Source organism: Perognathus longimembris, chromosome 6 (assembly GCF_023159225.1).
Source record: "Perognathus longimembris pacificus isolate PPM17 chromosome 6, ASM2315922v1, whole genome shotgun sequence".
NCBI lineage: Eukaryota > Metazoa > Chordata > Mammalia > Rodentia > Heteromyidae > Perognathus > Perognathus longimembris.
This window is the reverse complement of record NC_063166.1, coordinates 7,896,004-7,913,684: the sequence shown is the minus strand read 5'-3', so window position 1 is coordinate 7,913,684 and position 17,681 is coordinate 7,896,004. Positions and strand designations below refer to the sequence as shown.

The 17,681-nt window shown below is 58.1% G+C and overlaps 1 protein-coding gene across 2 annotated transcripts in view; it reads right to left on the bottom strand.

Annotated features, from left to right (window-relative positions):
• Nucleotides 1-15,491, bottom strand: part of Tfeb (transcription factor EB) — a 41,098-nt gene extending 25,607 nt beyond the window's left edge. The window contains exon 1 of one of the 2 annotated variants that reach the window (XM_048347782.1): nucleotides 15,234-15,491. The gene's annotated coding sequence lies outside the window, so the exon portion shown is untranslated. The remainder of the gene's footprint in view (nucleotides 1-15,233) is intronic. The other variant, XM_048347781.1, reaches the window with a different exon arrangement.
• Between the last annotated feature and the right edge of the window lie 2,190 nt (nucleotides 15,492-17,681).

Here is a 17,681-nt window from a genome sequence, read left to right as displayed (position 1 = left end):
CTCCCCACCCAGCCTAGCCACCTCCTGGCCTTGCCTTGGAGCCCCTCACATGGGCTAGAGAGGTATAACAGACACCCCAACACCAGCCAGGAACCAAACCCTCTGTGCCCGTGCTAGACCCCCCATAGGAGTGCCGACACTGCAAGGACCAGCTGTTCAAGAAAGCTGACCAAGTATGGTAACACGGTCTTAGATCCTGAGCGGCTTGGGAGGCAGAGGTTGGAGGAGGAGGATTTGAGGCTATCCTGGCAAAGTTAACATGGGGCCTTATCGGAAAAATGAACTAAAAGCCAAAAGAACTAGGAGCATAGAGCAAGTGATAGAATGTTTGCCCCGCGAGTGTGACGTCCTGAGTTCAATCCCCAGCACTGCCAAAGACAGAAGGGGATAGAAAGAAAGAGAAGGGGGGAGAGGGAGAAAGGGAGGTAAACTGAGGCACCAAGACACAAGCTCCTCCCCCGCTGTAATGCCATCTCCCAGGCAGGGCAGGGGAGCCATGGCACCTTGTCAGGTAGAACGGCCCCTCCAGGGGTGAGGTGAGTGGAGACCGGAGAGGACACCACACGGGGCCAGCCCACCGCCAGGGCTCCCCAGGCCTGAGGGCCTGCGCATCTGGTGCCCAGGCACTTCCCACCAGCCCACAAAGACAGGACAGGGCTCCAGTAGGCCGGCAGCGGGGAGTCTGAGGCCCAGGAAGGCCTGGCTTCCTCTCCCAGCCATGCCCAGTGGGAGGGGCTCAGGGCAGAGCAGCACACACAGAGCTGGGGCTGCGGAGCCCAGGAAGGAGGAAGAGGAGGGCCCAGACCCCAGCCGCTCAGGGTGGAGGGGGATGAGTGCGGTCCGCTGGCCTGTGCCTGCGTATATGGAACTAGAGCGGTGAAGCCTGCTGAAATTGCTTTCAGGAAGGAGAGGGGGAGGGGAGAGAGATGGAGGGGGTGTTTTGTTGTTGGTTTTTTGATGGCGTGCATTGTATATATGTATGCGAATGTCACAGTGAAACCCTCCCTTTGTATCTCCAGTGTATGTGAATAGAAAGATCGTCATTAAGAAACAGAAAGATGGGGTTTTAAACAGCAGACTTCTGTGCCATGGTTCTATCCTGAGCATGTATTATAGAATATTAGCATAGCAGAGGCTCTGGTAAGTCTAGCAGCAAAGAAAGCCAATTTGTTCACACACACACACACACACACACACACACACGCCTAGGGCATGCTAGGTACATTGCTGTCTCACTGAGCTACACTTCAGCCTTCATTTCTTTTTAAGGTAGTTGTTGGCTCAAGCCTACCTATCCAGGAGGCTGAGATCTGGAAGACCAAAGTTTGAGGCCAGCCCAGGCAGGAGAGTCCACAAAATTTCATCTTTAAAATAACCAGAAAAAGGGGCTGGGAACATGGCCTAGTGGTAGACTGCTTGCCTTGCATACATGAAGCCCTGGGTTCGATTCCTCAGCACCACATATGTAGAAAAAGCCAGAAGTAGCACTGTGGCTGAAGTGGTAGAGTGCTAGTAGCCGTGAGCAAAAAGAAGCCAGGAACAGTGCTCAGGCCTGAGTTCAAGCCCTAGGACTGGCAAAAAAGCAAAAATCCAGGCTGGAGGCATGGTTTAAACAGTAGAAGGAAGGCTAGCCTAACAAACAAGCACGAAGCCCAGAGTTCAAGTCCCAATGCTGCTGAAAAGTTTTTTGCAAATATACAACAGTACTTAGTCCAGTGTCCCCTTACTACCCGTGACCTTCCGTTAGTGACCACATCCATTCAAGTGTGGAACTCACACCCCAGCATGCTCTGTGCTCAGCAGGCTAGGAGCCACCCACAGATTTCCTGGAAACTGGCCCCGGGCAATCAGTCCTAGGGCACGGTCCCTCCCCCTGGAGACACAGACCCCAGGAGCTCCTGGGGGGGTTCAGTACAGGGTGGGGGTCCAGAGGCTGCTAGTTCCCAGACCCACACAGACCTGTTCTCAGCTCTGGGACCCTAACCAGATCTCTTCCACATAAAGACAGGGGCACGGCCGGCTGGCAAGCCACAGCTACCAGCCACGGCCTCTCCCTAGGGCCTCCCAATACCCTAGGCTGTGGGGTGGGGGTGGGGGCTCTCCAAGCAGGCAGCCGACAGCCCCGTGATCTGCCCCAGCCCTCCCGTCTGGCATTGACGATCATAACCCACCTAGGGCTCCCATACTTCCTGCACCCGCTCTTTCTTTTAAATGATTTTCTTGCTGGTATGGAGGCTTGAATGTCGGGTCTTGCTCTCACTTGGCTTTTCTACTCAGGGCTGGTGTTTCCACCCACTTGAGCCATACCTCTACTTCTGGCATTTTGGCTGGTTAATTAGAGGATTTCACAAACTCTTCTGTCCAGGCTGGCTTTGAACTACAATCCTCCGGCCTCGGCCCCCTAAATGGCTGGGATAACAAGTGACGGTACCATCTCCTGCACTGGTTTACACGCATGGGTCGCCGATGGCACCACCAGCAAGTGGGCATCACCCACTGCTTGGGGCGTGGGTGCCCACATTACAGATGGACACCCTAAGGCCTGGACAGGGCCAAGCGCTGGCTTCTGGCTCTGCAGCAAGGCTCGAGAGCCGAGGGCCGGGCCACAGGCCAGGCCCACCGGAGTCAGCTGGGTCAGGGACTCCTCCAGGCCAGGGCAAGAGGAAGAGAGGGTTGCAACACAGATAGAGCCCAATGGCGAGGGCAGGTTTGTGAGCCTGAATCCTCCTCTCCCTGCCCACCCCCTCCCCCAGCCCTCCACAAATGCCCTGTGGACGTCACCACCCAAGCCTCTGCTCTAACGCACAGGGGCACCTCCTGCCGGCCCTGGCCCTGGTGCCCTCTACGAGCACCAACCATCCATGCCAGGCAATGCCTCCTCTCACCAGCCCCTCCCCCCCTCCCGCATCACCATCACCAGGAAACCCTCCCGGACCATCCCCGCCCTCTGCCTCCACTGAACCAGACCTGGCAACTACCAATAACACTATATGACCCACCTGGGTATTTTCTCTTCTATTCAATTTTTTAAAAAGGTTGCCCGGAGCTGGCAGAGCCGGTAGCTCACGCCTGTAATCCTAGCTACTCAGGAGGCTGAGATCTGAGGATCTCAAATTCAGGAAGTCTGTGAGACTCTTATCCCCAACTAACCACCAGAAAACCAGAAGTGGTGCTGTGGCTCAAAGTGGTAGAGCTCTAGCTTTGAGCTAAAGGGCTCAAGGACAGCGCCCAGGCCCAGAATTCAAGCCCCACGACTGACCAAAAAAAAAAAAAAAAGGTTGGAAGTCACGCATTGATGGCTCACATCTGTAATCCCAGCTCCCCAAGAGGCTGAGGTCTGAGAATCAAGGTTCAAAACCAGCCCAGGCGGGCTGGGGATATAGCCTAGTGGCAAGAGTGCCTGCCTCGGATACACGAGGCCCTAGGTTCGATTCCCCAGCACCACATATACAGAAAACGGCCAGAAGCGGCGCTGTGGCTCAAGTGGCAGAGTGCTAGCCTTGAGCGGGAAGAAGCCAGGGACAGTGCTCAGGCCCTGAGTCCAAGGCCCACGACTGGCCAAAAAAAAAAAAAAAAAAAAAAAAACCAGCCCAGGCAGTAAGACTCCTTTTCTCCAATTAACCAGCAAAGGCTGAAAGTAGAGATGTGACTCAAGTGGTAGAGCACCAGTATGGCAGGAAGGAGCCAAGCAAGAACTCAAGGCCCTGACTTCGAGCTCTAGTACCGGCACACACACATACAAATGTGGCTCATGAAGACCTGCTACGCTGATTTCATGACCAGATCAGGGTCCAGTGAGTCGGCCTGACCCTCAAGGACATCTGCCAAACTCAGGGCAGCCAAATCCCCTGCCCAGCCCATAATGCTCCCTGCGACAGGCACCTGTTAATGTCACCTGCTTGCCAAATACTCAGAGCCAGGCCTGTGGGAGGCGTCTGGCACGGTGGGTCAACCCATCCTCCCTCCCCGGCACTGGGGCACAGGAGCGGGGGAGGGGGGACGTCAGATACAGCTAACCTCATTTGTGGGCCATACAAGCTCCAACACGGGGCAGCCATGATGAGAAGCATCTGTGTGTCTCACTATGTAGCGTATGATTTCTCAGGTAGGAGACTGAGGCTGGGAGTCACTCAGAGAACTCAGAGCCAGGCCTGCCTGAACTTCAAGACAGCATGCTCACAACCCCGGCCCTGCGCTCTCCAGTCCGGCAACTGCTCCCACTGCGTGGCATCTGTGGTGACAAGTGCATACCACTGCATCAGCTTTTTGTTTGTTTGTTTAATTGGTTGAGATGGGGTATGAATAACTTGTTTTTTTTCCCTTTCTTTCTTGTGTGTTCCAGCACTGGGGCTTAATTGAGCTCAGGGACTTGGGCTCTTGGCTCGGTTGTTTTTCACCCACAGCTGGCACCCTACCACTTCAGCCATGCCTCCGATTGTGGCATTTTGCTGGTGGATGGGAGATAGGAGTTTTGGGGATCTGTCTGCCGGCTCTGGTTTCTAACCTCAGTTCTCGGATGTCGACCTCCTGAGGAGCTGGGGGTTAGAGGTGCGAGCCGTGGAAGCCCAGTTCGATGAGCGTGTTTGCCGAGGTGAACCTCCAACCTCGGTCCTTCACCTCAAGTAGCTGGGATGACAGGTGTGCTCCACCGCACCCCACTCATGTGAACACTACCGACGTCAACTCGCTTTACAGACGAGGATCCCGAGCCACACTATAGACAAGCTACACGGCCGAGTCCGGTAGTCTGGGCTCCACACGAAGCGTATCATCAGAACTTCAACGTGAGTCTGAGGAGAGGGGGAGGCTGAGGCATGAGCCTAGCCAGACTTCTGATTTCCCTGTGCTTCCCCCACCACCCCATGCTTCTCTCCGAGCCTGGGCCTGGCCTTGCCCCTGGGCCTCCTGCACCCAGCCCTGCTCTGCTTCAGTGGCTCCCTTCCCCACCTGACATCACTCGCCCCCACTCCCCCACGTCCCCCGCACCCCAAGCCGCTTCACCTGCACTTGCTCACACACGTGCACACACACGCACACACACAGGTATGCATGCACAGTGCCCAGCAAGAGGGCAGACCCTGAAAGGAGGCCCCTGTACCCAGCTCTGCCGGGGGGGAGGGAGCCCTGGGCCAGGCCTCCACCAACCCTGGCCATTTCCTCATTTTCCCCAGTGCTGTTTTTTTCACCCAGCCCCTGCACCTCGGCCGCAGAGGAAGTTGCACAATCTCCTGGGAGCTGCAAATGTGGCGGAGGATTACTCAGAGCACAGAGAGGGAGGGAGGGGGCCTCACAGACAGACAGACAGACACACACACACACACACACACACAGCCAACCTGCTCCGATCTCACCAGCCGGGAGCAGCTCCAGGCCCCAGGCCTCTCAGCTCCGCCTCAGCCCGACCTCCAGAGCCCCAGGCCCTGACGGGGAGAGTGGCAGAAATTGCCAAGGAGTCTGCATCTCACCGGGCCGGGGCAGGCCACCCCTCACCCAGGTCCTTCCCAGCACCCGCCGTCCCCACTGGCTCTGGCCTTGGGCCTCCGCACCCATCGCACAGTGTTTCTGTAATCTCCTTGAAACGAGAAACCCGTCTGCCCCTGCGGCTCACGCCTGTCATCCCGGCTGCTCGGGAGAAGGCTGAGATCTGAGGACTGAGGTTCTAAGCCAGCCCGGGCAGCAAAGTCCATGAGCCGCTTCACTCTAATTGACCATCAAAAAGTCAGAAGTGGGGCTGTGGCTCAAGTGGCAGAGCCTTGAACAAAAGAGCTAAGGGGCAGTGCTCGGGCCCCAGGACACGCAAGGAAAATGTCACGCAAGAGACCAAATGTCATCCCCGCGCCAAGCTCTGGAGAGAACCCCGCCCCCCACCATGCTCAGACACCCGTGGGAAAGCGTTCCGGCTACGCATGAGATCTCCATGAGTCCTTCACCATCCACAGCCTGATGGTCCCGTGGGGTAGGAGGACCCCCATCTTTGCAGGCAAATACTCCAGAGCAGGCGGGCTCCAAGTTGTGGGCACGTTGTTCAGTGCAGGAAGGAGGAGGGAGAGGGGGTTAGCCAGGCCTCACTCCTAGAGCTGAAGAAAGAGGCCAAGGGGAAGGAGGAATGAACAGGAGGTCAGAGAGGCCCAGCAAGGATGGGCCCAGGCTTGGCCTCCAGGAGCCGGGCGAGCGGAGAAGCCCCCACACTGCCCTCAGGCCCCGACCTGCCCCAGGGCCTCAGATAAGGACTGTGATAAGCACCTCTTATCACCCCCACAACCTTGGACTCCCATCCAGCTCAGGACAAAGTCAGCAGTGGCTTCCCCCAGGGCCCCCCGGGTTCCTGGAGAGCCCCTCAATTCTGTAGCCCTCGTCGAAAGTCTGAGGGCCTCAGGGCGACTCCCTACAGCTGTCAGAGGGGAGGACCCAGGCAGAGACCCGGCCAGCTCATCAGCTGATGCCACCAGCGCGGCGCAGACAGCTGTGGTCAGGGAGGAGGAAGCCCTGCTGCCCTGCTACACAGTGGCCATGCGCCCCCCCCACCCCCACTCCGTCCCCTGGACCCAGCCTCACCCTCGTGAAGGGGAGAGGCAGCAACCTTGCTAACCCATTTTGCAGACGAGGAGACTGAGGCTCAAAGCCTGCCTCTTGCCCTAAGTTAGTTTTCCACCTCCGTTGCACTGTCACCACGGCCTAGGGGTGTGTGGGGGGGTCCTGTGCGCTCTATGATATCGGCAGCTTCAGCCAACGCCATCAGAAGATGCCAAGTGTCCTGTGGGGTGGCCCTTCACTCCCAGGGGAGAGTTGCTGCTCTAACGGCCTGGCAGCTGGAGGCCAGCGCTCTATTACAGACGGCTACATCCAGACTCACTTGGCAGCTGCACATGCAGAAGGCTCCTCCCTCCCCTGTGCTGAGGTGGGGATGGGGGTTGGGGAGGGCCTTCTGGGGGCTCCACACCTCAGGGAAGAGGCTGCTCCCCTGGTAGGCACTGTCTGTCACCCTTCCACGCCCAAACCACACGCCAGTCCCTTGGCAGCATTCCAGTGGTCTCTTGATTCTCTTGATGGTAGATGCCCATCGGTAAGACGTTTTGGGGCACCCCTAATATAAGCCTCTTTCCTCCAGAATTGCTTATACAGCCACCCCTTGGCATTCCTCGGGGAATGGCTGCAAGACTCTCCCTGGGTACTAAAATCTATAGATGTGTGAATCCCTTCTAGAAAGTGTATGGTGTTTGCATAAAATCATAGACTTTAAATGACCTCCAGGTCCCCTAAGGCAAGGTTAGCATGGTGTGAACAGTAGTTACACTGTATTGTTGAGGGAATAATGAAATGAAAAGCCTGGCTGGTGCCAGTGCTGGTGGCTCGCGCCTGTCATCCTAGGCACTCAGAAGGCTGAGATCTGAGGATCATGGTTCAAAGCCAGCCCAGGCAGGAAGGCCCGTACGACTGGTATCTCCAATTAACCACCAAAAGCCAGAAGTGGAGCTGTGGCTCAAATGGTAGAGTCAAGAGAAAGATAGGAAGGAAGGAAGGAAGGAAGGAAGGAAGGAAGGAAGGAAGGAAGGAAGGTTGATTGGCCATTCATTTTCTTCCAAGTATTTTCAATAGATGCAGACAGAGTCAATGGCGTATGCCACCATTTGACTACATGATGCGTGTTAGTGAACATACAAAAATAGACCCTCACAGAAGAGGAGCCACATGTCTGTAATCTGAGCTACTCAAGAGCTGAGTTGGAGAATCACGTCCCATGCCTGCTGGAGCAGGAAGTTCTTGGAAGCTCATCTCAATCAAGAGCTGGGTGGTCATCCTAGCTACACAGAAAGCACAGGTCAAGGATTGCAATCCAGGCAAAAATCAAGACCCTATCTCAGATCTAAAAGGGCCAGAGGTATGACTCAAGGAGTAGAGCACCTGCCTAGCTACTGTGAAGTTCAAATCCCAGCACCGCCACAAGAAAAAGATGACAACGGCAATGTAAATTACACCCATGGGGAGACACAGCTACACACCGAAAGCATGGCAGAAATCAGTCTAACAACACCTAGGACTGACAGGATACCGGACAAGAGGATTCACGACAAGCCACCAGGGAGGACTGGTACAACCACTTAAAACACTGACGGACACCAGGGGCAGGCATCTACCACCCATATTCCTACCTACTCAAGAGGCTGAGATACGAAGGATCTCAGTTCAAAGCCAGCCTGGGCAGAAAAGTTAAGACTCTATCTCCAAATACCCAGCAGAATGCTGGAAGAGAGAGGCATGGCTCTGGTGGTAGAGTACCAGCCAAGAACAAGAAAGCTGTGTTCAAGCCCTGGTTGTTACACATACACGAATGGGAAGAGACACTGAAGAAATGTATGTATTAAAGTACCAGGAAGCTCATGCAAGGATCTTCTTGCAACAACATCGCCCCTACTAGTCATAAAAGAAGCTGGGTGCCAGTGGCTCATACTTGTAACCCTAGCTATTCAGGAGGGTAAGATCTGAGGATTACAGTTCAAAGCAACCCCATCAGGAAAAGTTTGTGAGACTCTTATCCCCAACTAACACCAAACAAACAAACCAACCCAAGGCTGGGGATATGGCCTAGTGGCAAGAGTGCCTGCCTCATATACATGAGGCCCTGGGTTCGATTCCCCAGCACCACATATACAGAAAATGGCCAGAAGGGGCGCAGTGGCTCAAGTGGCAGAGTGCTAGCCTTGAGCAAAAAGAAGCCAGGGACAGTGCTCAGGCCCTGAGTCCAAGCCCCAGGACTGGCAAAAAAAAAAAAACCAAAACCATAAGTAGAGCTATGGCTCAAGTGGTAGAGCCCTGGCCTTAAACACAAAAGCCAAGGGACAGTGCCTAGGCCCTGAGTTCAAGCCCAAGGACAGTCACAAGAGAAAGGAAGGGAGGAAGGGAGGGAGGGAAGAAGGGAGGGACTGGGTGCGCCCATGGCTATATAATCTAGATTATATAATATAATCCTAGCTACTCAGGAGGCTGAGATCTGAGGATTATGGTTCAAAGCCAGCCAGAGCAAGGAAGATCTTGACATTCTTATCTCCAGTTAGCAAGCAAAAAAGCCAGAAGTGGGGCTGTGGCTCAAGTGGTAGAGCGCCATCCTTGAGTGGGAAAAGCTAAGGGACAGTGCTCAGGTCCTGAGTTCAAGCCTTAGTGCTGACACAAAAGCAAGCAAGCAAGCAAGCAAGGACAGGCAGGATGGGCAGGATGGAGAGAAGGGGAGAAGGAGGGAGGAAGGAGAGAAGGAGGGAAGGAAAGAGGGAGGGAGAACAGAGCAGGAGAGGCAGGTGCTATGGAAACAACGGAGGGGGAGGCAGGGCTGGGGGAGAGTGCTGGAGGGGAGGGGCGTCCATAACTCCCACCAAGGCCCCAGGGCTTCCAAGCAGCGGGTGGACGGCTAGGGGCCTCCCCTTACCCTTATAAGCCTCTAGAACTTCTAGAAAGGCTCTAGAGCCAGCTGCAGTGGCTGAGAGCCCCCAAGGAACAATGCAGGCCCCCTTTCTGGGTCTGTGGGGGGCACACCCCACTAGTCAAGCTCTCCAGGCTGGCAAGAGGTGAACAGAAGCCGGCGCTGGTGGCTCACGCCCGTGATCCTAGCTACTCAGCTACTGAGATCCGAGGACCAAGGTTCGAAGCCAGCCAGGGCACAGAGGTCCCCATGAGACTCTTAATTCCAGTTAACCACTCAAAAACCAGAAGTGGCACTGTGGCTCAAGTGGTACCTTGAGCATAAAGAGGTACTGGGACAGCTCCCAGGCCCTGAGTTCAAGTCCTATAACGGACAGGAGGAGGGGGGGGAGGAGGAGGAGGAGGGGGGAGGAGGAGGAGGAAGAGGAGGAGGAGGAGGAGGAGGAGGAGGAGGTGGAGGAGGAGGAGAAGGAGGAGGAGGAAAAAAGAAGTGAACAGAAGGCATGCTCTTCAGGGCCATGGCTGTGTTCACTTAGTACCTGCTGCCCCCCCTTCTCTCTCTGAGGTCTGAATCCCTGTTGGGAGCCCTGTTCTACTTCCCACCTCCCTGAACCCTACAAGGGGCTGAGCAGGTGTTGTCCCCAAACCAATTATAAACAAGGCAGAGGACAGGCTGTCGCTTCCCATAGCAAACAAACAGGACCCCTGCCCCCACAGACCCGTGGGCAGCGCTGGGGGAGGGAGGGGGTGCAGGCTGAGCCCCAAGGCAGTGGAGGTGTGGCCGAGCTCAGGACGCTGGCAGCCGGGGGCGAGGCCCCAAGCATTAGATGAAGAAGCACCTGTAGGGTAGACACCATGGGTAAAGCATCCTTTATGTCCTCATAAATATGACTCCGACAGCAATCCAATACCTGCCTTCCTGGGCACGTCATAGGGACTTAGTTTGCCTACATGGATCCACTCCACCAAGACTTACTATGCGGCCTGTGTATTCACGGCTGTCTTCCAGATACTGGGGGTGGGGGTGGGGGTGGGGATCCCAGCCAGGGAACCTGGCAGCTGGAAGGCAAAGGCCTTACAGAAGAGGGGCCCAGAGAGGGCTGTGGCCTGTGAGTTTCTAGGCAGCGCATCGCCGGGAATTCCTGGGGTGTTCTTCCTATCCTCACACCCAGCTTTGGGACCTCCACTCTACAGGAACCAACAAGGTGGCTTGGCTTGTCCCCGACTGAGCTGGGCAAGGCACGGGTGTGGCCAGCCCTCCTTTTCCTCCTCCTTAGGCTCACACATAAGACAGGGGCTGGGACAGCTCAGTATACAGTGCTTGCCTAGCATGCACCTAACAGCACTAAGTGGGGAAAAAAAGAAGACAGACAGAAAGTGTCCAGATGACCAGCCTTAGCTTCTGCCTCTCAGCTGCCCTCTGATCTCAGCCGCAGTAAATCATTTCCTGTGGGCAAAGATAAGTCTCAGACCGCCCCCCCCCCCTTATCACTGGGATTTGATTTCCGCCCTCGGTGACGTCACAGCCCTGGGCGGGGCAGGGAGGCCAGCTCTAACCCAGTCTGCAGCCCTCTCCGGGAGCTCCCTCTGCCCGTTTCCGTTTCCTCACTGGAATAGGAGATGAGGAAATGAGTTACAAGAGTTAAACATGGGCTGGGAAAGTGGCCTAGTGGTAGAGTGCTTGCCTCAAATACAGGAAGCCCTGGGTTCCATTCCTCAGCACCATGTATATGGGAAAAGCCAGAAGCGGCGCTGTGGCTCAAGAGGTAGAGTGCTAGCCTTGAGCACAAAGAAGCCAGGGACAGTGCTCAGGCTGTGTCCAAGCCCCAGGAGTGGCAAAAAAAAAAAAAGAAAATTAAAGATGTGTTATTCCAAATGTGTTGTGCATCAATGAACTTGGACTTCACTCTTAGGAAGCTACTACTTTTATTTCTTTTTTGTGGTACTGGGATGTGAACTTAGGGCCTTGCACTTGCCAGACAGGTGCTCTACCACTTGAGCCACACTTCCAACCCCTTTTGCCTTTTTGTTTTGCCAATCCTGGGGACTGAATTCAGGGTCTGAGCACTGTCCCTGACCTTCTTTTTGCTCAAGGCTAGCACTCTACCACTTGAGCCACGGTGCCATTTCCAGCTTTTTCTGTTTCTGTGGTACGGAGGAATCGAACCCAGGGCTTCGTGCATGCTAGGCAAGCACTCTACCACGAGGCCACCTTCCCAGCCTCCCTTTTTGCTTTTGTTATTTCTCAAATAAGGTCTCCATGTTGCCTGGCCTGGACCATGACCTTCCTGTGTGCGCTTCCCACAGAGCTATCTAGCTGCATGCCGCTGTGCTTAGCTTCCAATTAGTTGAGACGGGATATCTGTGGTGAACTTTTTGCCTGGGCTGACCTAGAATCATGACCCACTCACCCCCATCTCCACCTCCAAGTAGCTAGGATTACAGGCATAAGCCACCGGCCCTGCCTCTACTCTGTACTTTTAAAGTGTAGAAACGGAGGCACGCTGGAGCTAAGCATGGTTATACCGTGTGGTAAGTGGCAGGGCTAGTCCCACAGCATCCACTCAACCTGACGGGGTGACTCCTGGCTCAGTGCTTGGTACAGAGAGGCTGTGGGTTTATCCCAAGAAACTGCCCACTCCGCTCTGTGGATCCCAGCTGTCCTCCTGCCCACGCCCTTCCCTTTCTGAGGGCTGCCAGCCCTCCTGGACCTCGGGCAGAGCACTGCAGGTTTGCTCTGGAGGGGACACCGAAGGTGGCTGGGCTCCGCGGGAACCTCAGGCCCAGCAGACAGTGTGGGGTCCCCACAGCCTTTCCCCCACGTCTGGTGAAGCGTGGGCCCACTGAGGGCGTCCCTGTCCCGAGGGCTAATGGGTGTGAAGTCCAGGGCACAAAACTGGGCTGGGAAGACATGGGGGGTGGGGGGGGTGGGAATGCCCCCTTCTCTTTGCTAAGCAGCTGGGGAGCTCCTCCAGAACGGAGCCCCCCCCCCCACCAGGCAGGCAGATGTCCCCAAGGAAGGGCCCTTTGTTCACCAAGGTCAGAGGCTCCACCAGGAGGCAGGAAACCCCACCTAAGCAAAAGAAAGGTGTCCTCCCCACCCCGACCTCCCACCTTTCCAAAGAGAATGCCTGGAGAATCATGAGGTGGATTCTTTAGGGATTAAGAACCTGGACTTTGGAGTTGGTTGGTTGGACCTGGGTTAAACCCCAATCCTGCCACTTGCAGGCTCTGTGATTTTCAGACACGCTCTTGGCTTCTCTGAGTCTGTATACTGGAAGCAGTAATTCCTACATCAAAGGGTTAACACACAATACATGTCTGTTTATTAGACGTGATACTGTTAAAAGGACGCTTGCACAGGGAAGCATCTACACAGAGGGTCCCCCATTCCCATAAACACCTGACCACCCCAACGAACCGCCCTGACCAGGCCTGGGCCCTGCTCCGCCCTCCCTCCTCACCGGAGCCCACAGGTGGAGGGGTGGGTCCCGGCCCCGCCCCCCCCCCCCCAGGCCCTGCACGCAGGCTCCCAGCAGAGGAGGGGGAGGCTTCTGGCAGCTCGGCCGACCTGAACTCTCTCCCTGCCCCCCATCACCGGAGGCCAACCCGATTTCCACTGTCATCTCCAGAGCAGCCCCAAGCCGGGCCCCAAGTGCTGACTGCCCTCCATCCCCAGGACAAAGGCCCAACCTGGCTTTCCTGCCAGCTGCGGTCAGGGGAAACCCCGGCAGCCTGCAGAAACCCCGCTGATTTGGAAAAGGAACAGCTTCCACCAGGGGGGTGGCTGGGCCACTCCCTGTGGGGGCAGGTGCTAAGTAACTCCATAAACCCCCAGCGCCTGGCAATTACAACCATTAACAGCACCCCCTCCCCTCCGCGGGGCGCGTGGCCCGAAGCCAGACCCTCAAAGGACGGCTCCGCGGGAGGGGTGGAGTCCCCCTCCCACCTACTTCCCACCCTGGAAACCGGCGGGGGGGCGGGGGGGCAAGATGCCGGGGGGCGTGGGCACTCCACCAGCGGCTGCGTGAGCTCCGGCCTGCCCAGGCCCACCCCTGGCTCTAAGTCACCAGGCCCAGCGGGGGGCTCCTCTGGGGGCCCCACGGGGTCGTTCCCTGCACCTGCTCCATGGGACCTGGAACCAACGGGGCTGGCTCCGCACCCCTCACATCTGAGTGACACCCCGCTGCCACAGGCAGTGTGCGCTCTAGAAGCCTCTCGGGTTCCCCCCTGGGAAGTCTTGTCATCCCAAACAGCCCGGCCCTTCCTTACCCCCCACTACCCCCATCCCCTCCCGGGAGGCCGGCAGAAGGAAGGCGAGGGGAGATGCGATCTTCCTCCAAGGCTGGGGAAACCGAGGCAGGCTAAACGCACAATCTCTGACTTTCCCTTCGGCTGCCTTTCCTGGCCTGCCAGTAAGTACTGCTGGCTCGGCGTCCCCGGACTGGGCGCCGTCGGCGGGCAGGGGCCGGGGGCTGGCTCCCGGCGGGCCTGGCAGCCTGTCTGGAGGGAACAGGCCCCGGAGCCCAGCGTCCGCGTTCCGATCTGACAGCCTCGGCACCTGGCTGCCCTAGAGGAAACCGGAGCCCGGCCTCCGCCGCACCCCCAATCGCCCCAAAGGGGTGCCAAGTCTGGGCCGGCGGAATCTGGGCCAGGGCGGGCGCAGGGGCCCGAGGCCACGTCCCAGCGGCCTGGTCCCCTTCCCGGCTCGCCTGAGCACCCCCGCTCGGGGCTGGGGCGGGAGGGAAAGGGCCGACGCTCCCCGCGGGGACCGCAGGGCCGGGCAGCGCCGGGCCGGGCCGGGCCGGGCCGAGGGGCGGGCGGGGGCCAGGGCTCGGCCGGCGCGGGCGCGGGCGCGGACGCAGACGAGCCCCGCCCGGCGCCCTCCCGCCCTCCGCCCTCCCGCCCTCCCTCCCGGGGCGCGAGGCCGGGCGCCCGGGCGGCTGCGGCGCGAACCTGCTCGCGCAGCCCGGAGCCGCTCGGGGCGGCCGTGCGTGAAGCCAGCCCCGGCTCCGGAAAGGGTCGAGGGGCGGGGACCCGGGTGGGTGGCACCGGCCGGGTCCCTCGGCGGAGGCGCCGAGCCGCCGACTGGGTGGGGGGGGGAGTGTCGGCGCCGGGTGCGGGGCGGGCAGCTCGGGGCTGGACGGCCGCGACGCGGGGACGGGGCGCGCGTCTTCCCGGGTTCGAGCCCCACACGGGCGGGGAGCGAGCGCGGGGTGCGGCGGGGCTGGGGTCTCCTGGGGTCACGGAGTCACGCAAGGCGGGAAAAGAATACCGAGGTGGCGGTGGTCGGCGCGGGGACGGCGGCTTCCCGGGGCGCGGGGGAGGGCGGGCGGGCAGGAAGGGAGGGCGGGCGCCCCCCCACCCCGCCGCCGCAGCCCGGCCCCCGGGGCGGGGCGCCGCCCGGCCCTCCCACTCCCCCGCCGCCGCCGCGGCCGGACCCCGCACACCTCCCCGGCCTCCGACCCCCGCCCCCGCCGCGCGGCGCCGCGCCCGGGCGCCCCACAAACTTTCCAAGTTCACCGCCCGCCCCGCCGGCTCGCGGGCCCGCCAGGCCCGAGCGCGCCCGGCGCCTCCCGCCCGGTTATATAAGGTCGCCGGGAAGCCGCCCCCGGCCCGGGCCGAGGGAGGGGCGAGGGGCTCCGGGCCGCGCCGCGCCCGCCCGCCCGCCCGCCCGCCACGCTCCGCGCGCCCGCCCCGCGCCCGCCCGCCCGCACCCCCCACCCGCCCACCTGTCCCGGGACCCGGGCGACGCAAGCCGAGGCGGCCTGGGGCGGGGGTCCCCGGCTCCCCGCCCCGCTCGCTCCCGGCCCCCCGGGCCCGCTCACCTCCGCCCTGAAGGTCAATCTGTCCGCCGCCGGCGCCTGCAGGTTCCGGCAACTTGTCCCAAGTTGGGGTGCCCGGACCCGCGAGCCGTGCTCACCGCCCGCTCCCGGGCTCCTCGGGCTGCGCGCCACCGGGGAGGCCCGCCCCCGTCCGCACTTCCCGCCGCCGTCCGCGTCGACGCCGCTCCCTGCGTCCCGCCCGTAGCAGCCGCCTCTGCTGTCACCGAGCCCCGCGCCCGGCACCCGGGCTCCGGCTGTCACTCAGCGCCCACTTCCCGCCGCGCCCGGCAGAGGGCAGCACCGGCCCCCACCCCCACCCGCGGCCGACTCCGCCCCGCGGTCCGCCCCGCCTCCGCCCGCCTGCCGCGGCGCCCGCTGGGAAGCGTAGTCCTTACTTGAAGTCCCGCTAGGCACGACGGGACTCGTAGTCCTGCGTCTTCTGACCGAGGTCCGCGGGAACTTGTCTTTGGGCTTGGAACTCTTGTTCACTTCTGTCTCTTTTTCAGATTTTCTTTCTCCTTTCCGCCACTATGTTACATCTTGTGACCTGCCTGACCCTCAAGAAGGAGCCTATAGATAGGCAGGCTGTTTTTCTAGGAATCTGGGAAAGGTGTCCCAGATGGTGGTGTGTGGTTGCCATAGAAATACTCTTGGGATGCAGGACTTGGTTCTAGCTCTTCTGCCTCTACTGCTAGGAGAGGCGAGACTGAGATCAGCCAGGAGCCTGCCCCTGCCCCTGGAGGTCGCCATTTTCATTCCCTCCTCAGCCAGAGCTGGCTGGTCAGGCTTTTTCTGATCTACTTTTGTGTCAGCTTCCCTGTTAGAGTGAAGGATGCTAAACCATCATTCTTTGCTTTCTCTCCTTTTCCCCCTTTCATCATCTCTTCCTCCTCCTTCTTTCCTCTTCTTTCTCTTCCTCCTTTTCTCCCTCTTTTTCTCCTTCTCCTTGTGACCTCCTCTTCCTTCTCCACCTCTCCTCTTTCTCCTCTTCCTCTCTATATTTCCTCCTCCTCCTCTTCCTTTTCCTTCTCACACCATGTTAGTTCATATTTCTGAAGGTTTTGCTGGGCGTCTCCTATAGGGACAGACTTCTAATGAAAGGGTTAGAGCAAGGGGACTTGATTTCCATGTAACTCAAGTAAATCCCCCTCTTGTCCATATTTGAGGTCATCCCTCCTTCACATACAAGTCCTGGAACACACGTAGGAATTTGGACAATATCCATCAATGTAAGCCTGACATCTGTAGCTCATGCCTGTAATTGTCCATACTCAGGAAGCTAAGATCCAGAGGTTTGATGCTTGAACCTAGCCAGGACAGAAAAATTTGAGAGACTCCATCTCCAAATTCAACAGCAAAAAGTCATGCTGGATACACTGATCAAGTGGTAGAGTGCCAGCCAAGCAAGCAAGCTAAAGAAGAGGGAGGGCCTAAGTCCAAACCACCAAAAAACAAAGAAAAGGAAAAAAGAAAGTCAGTATAACTCAGCCTTGGCTCTTGGAAGCCCTTCTAGAAATAGCTCTGGCAGCACCCACCTCCTGAAGGACCCATGTTGCAAATGCACATGGGCATCTGGCATCCTCCAGAAGATTCCAGCACACTTAGACAGCTGCAGACATGCTTCCAGCCCACCCCTCACACTGTGAGTGGTTATGTATGGGGTCTCTGTCAGGGGGTGGTTCCAGGGAAGTTTGCTGGTGTGGGTCAGCAGAGTATTTCTCCTTGTTAAGAGTTGAATCCTTGCCAGGTGCCGGTGGCTCACATCTGTAATTCTAACTACTCAGGAGACTGAGATCTGAGGATCACGGTTTGTAACCAGCCCAGGCAGGAAAGTCTGTGAGATTTATCTCCACAAAAAACTATACCCCCCCCCAAAAAAAAGCTGTAGCTCAAGTGATAGAGCACTAGCCTTAAGAAAAAAAAAAAGGCTCAGGAACAGCACCCAGGCCAAGAGTTCAAGCCCCAAGACCAGAATAAAGTTAGACTCTTTACAAAGAAATACACATAAGTCAATGATTCATGCCTGTAACCCTAGCTACTCAGGAAGTGGAGACCTGAGGATCGTGATTCAAAGCCAGACCAGGCAGGAAAGTCCATGAGACTCTTGTCTCCGATTTACCGCCAAGATACCAGAAGTGGGAGCTGTGGCCTAGTGGTAGAGCACCAGCCTTGAGGTGTAGGGGTCACCCCCAAACCCAGCCTCCGGCACTGATTCTCTTAGCATCTCAGTGACCCACCAGGAAACCTTGGGATCACTCCAGTGGGCCAGAGGCAGATCTGCCCTGACTGTTGCTTTCCCCTTCCCTGAGACCAGGAACACCCTCCAGGCCCACCCCCACCCCCAACGGTGTCACACAAGCGCACAACAAGCCGGCTGATGTGAAGGTCTATTTATTGTTAGAGAAAGCCTTGGATCCAGAGAGGAAGGGCAGAGGGAACGGTTCA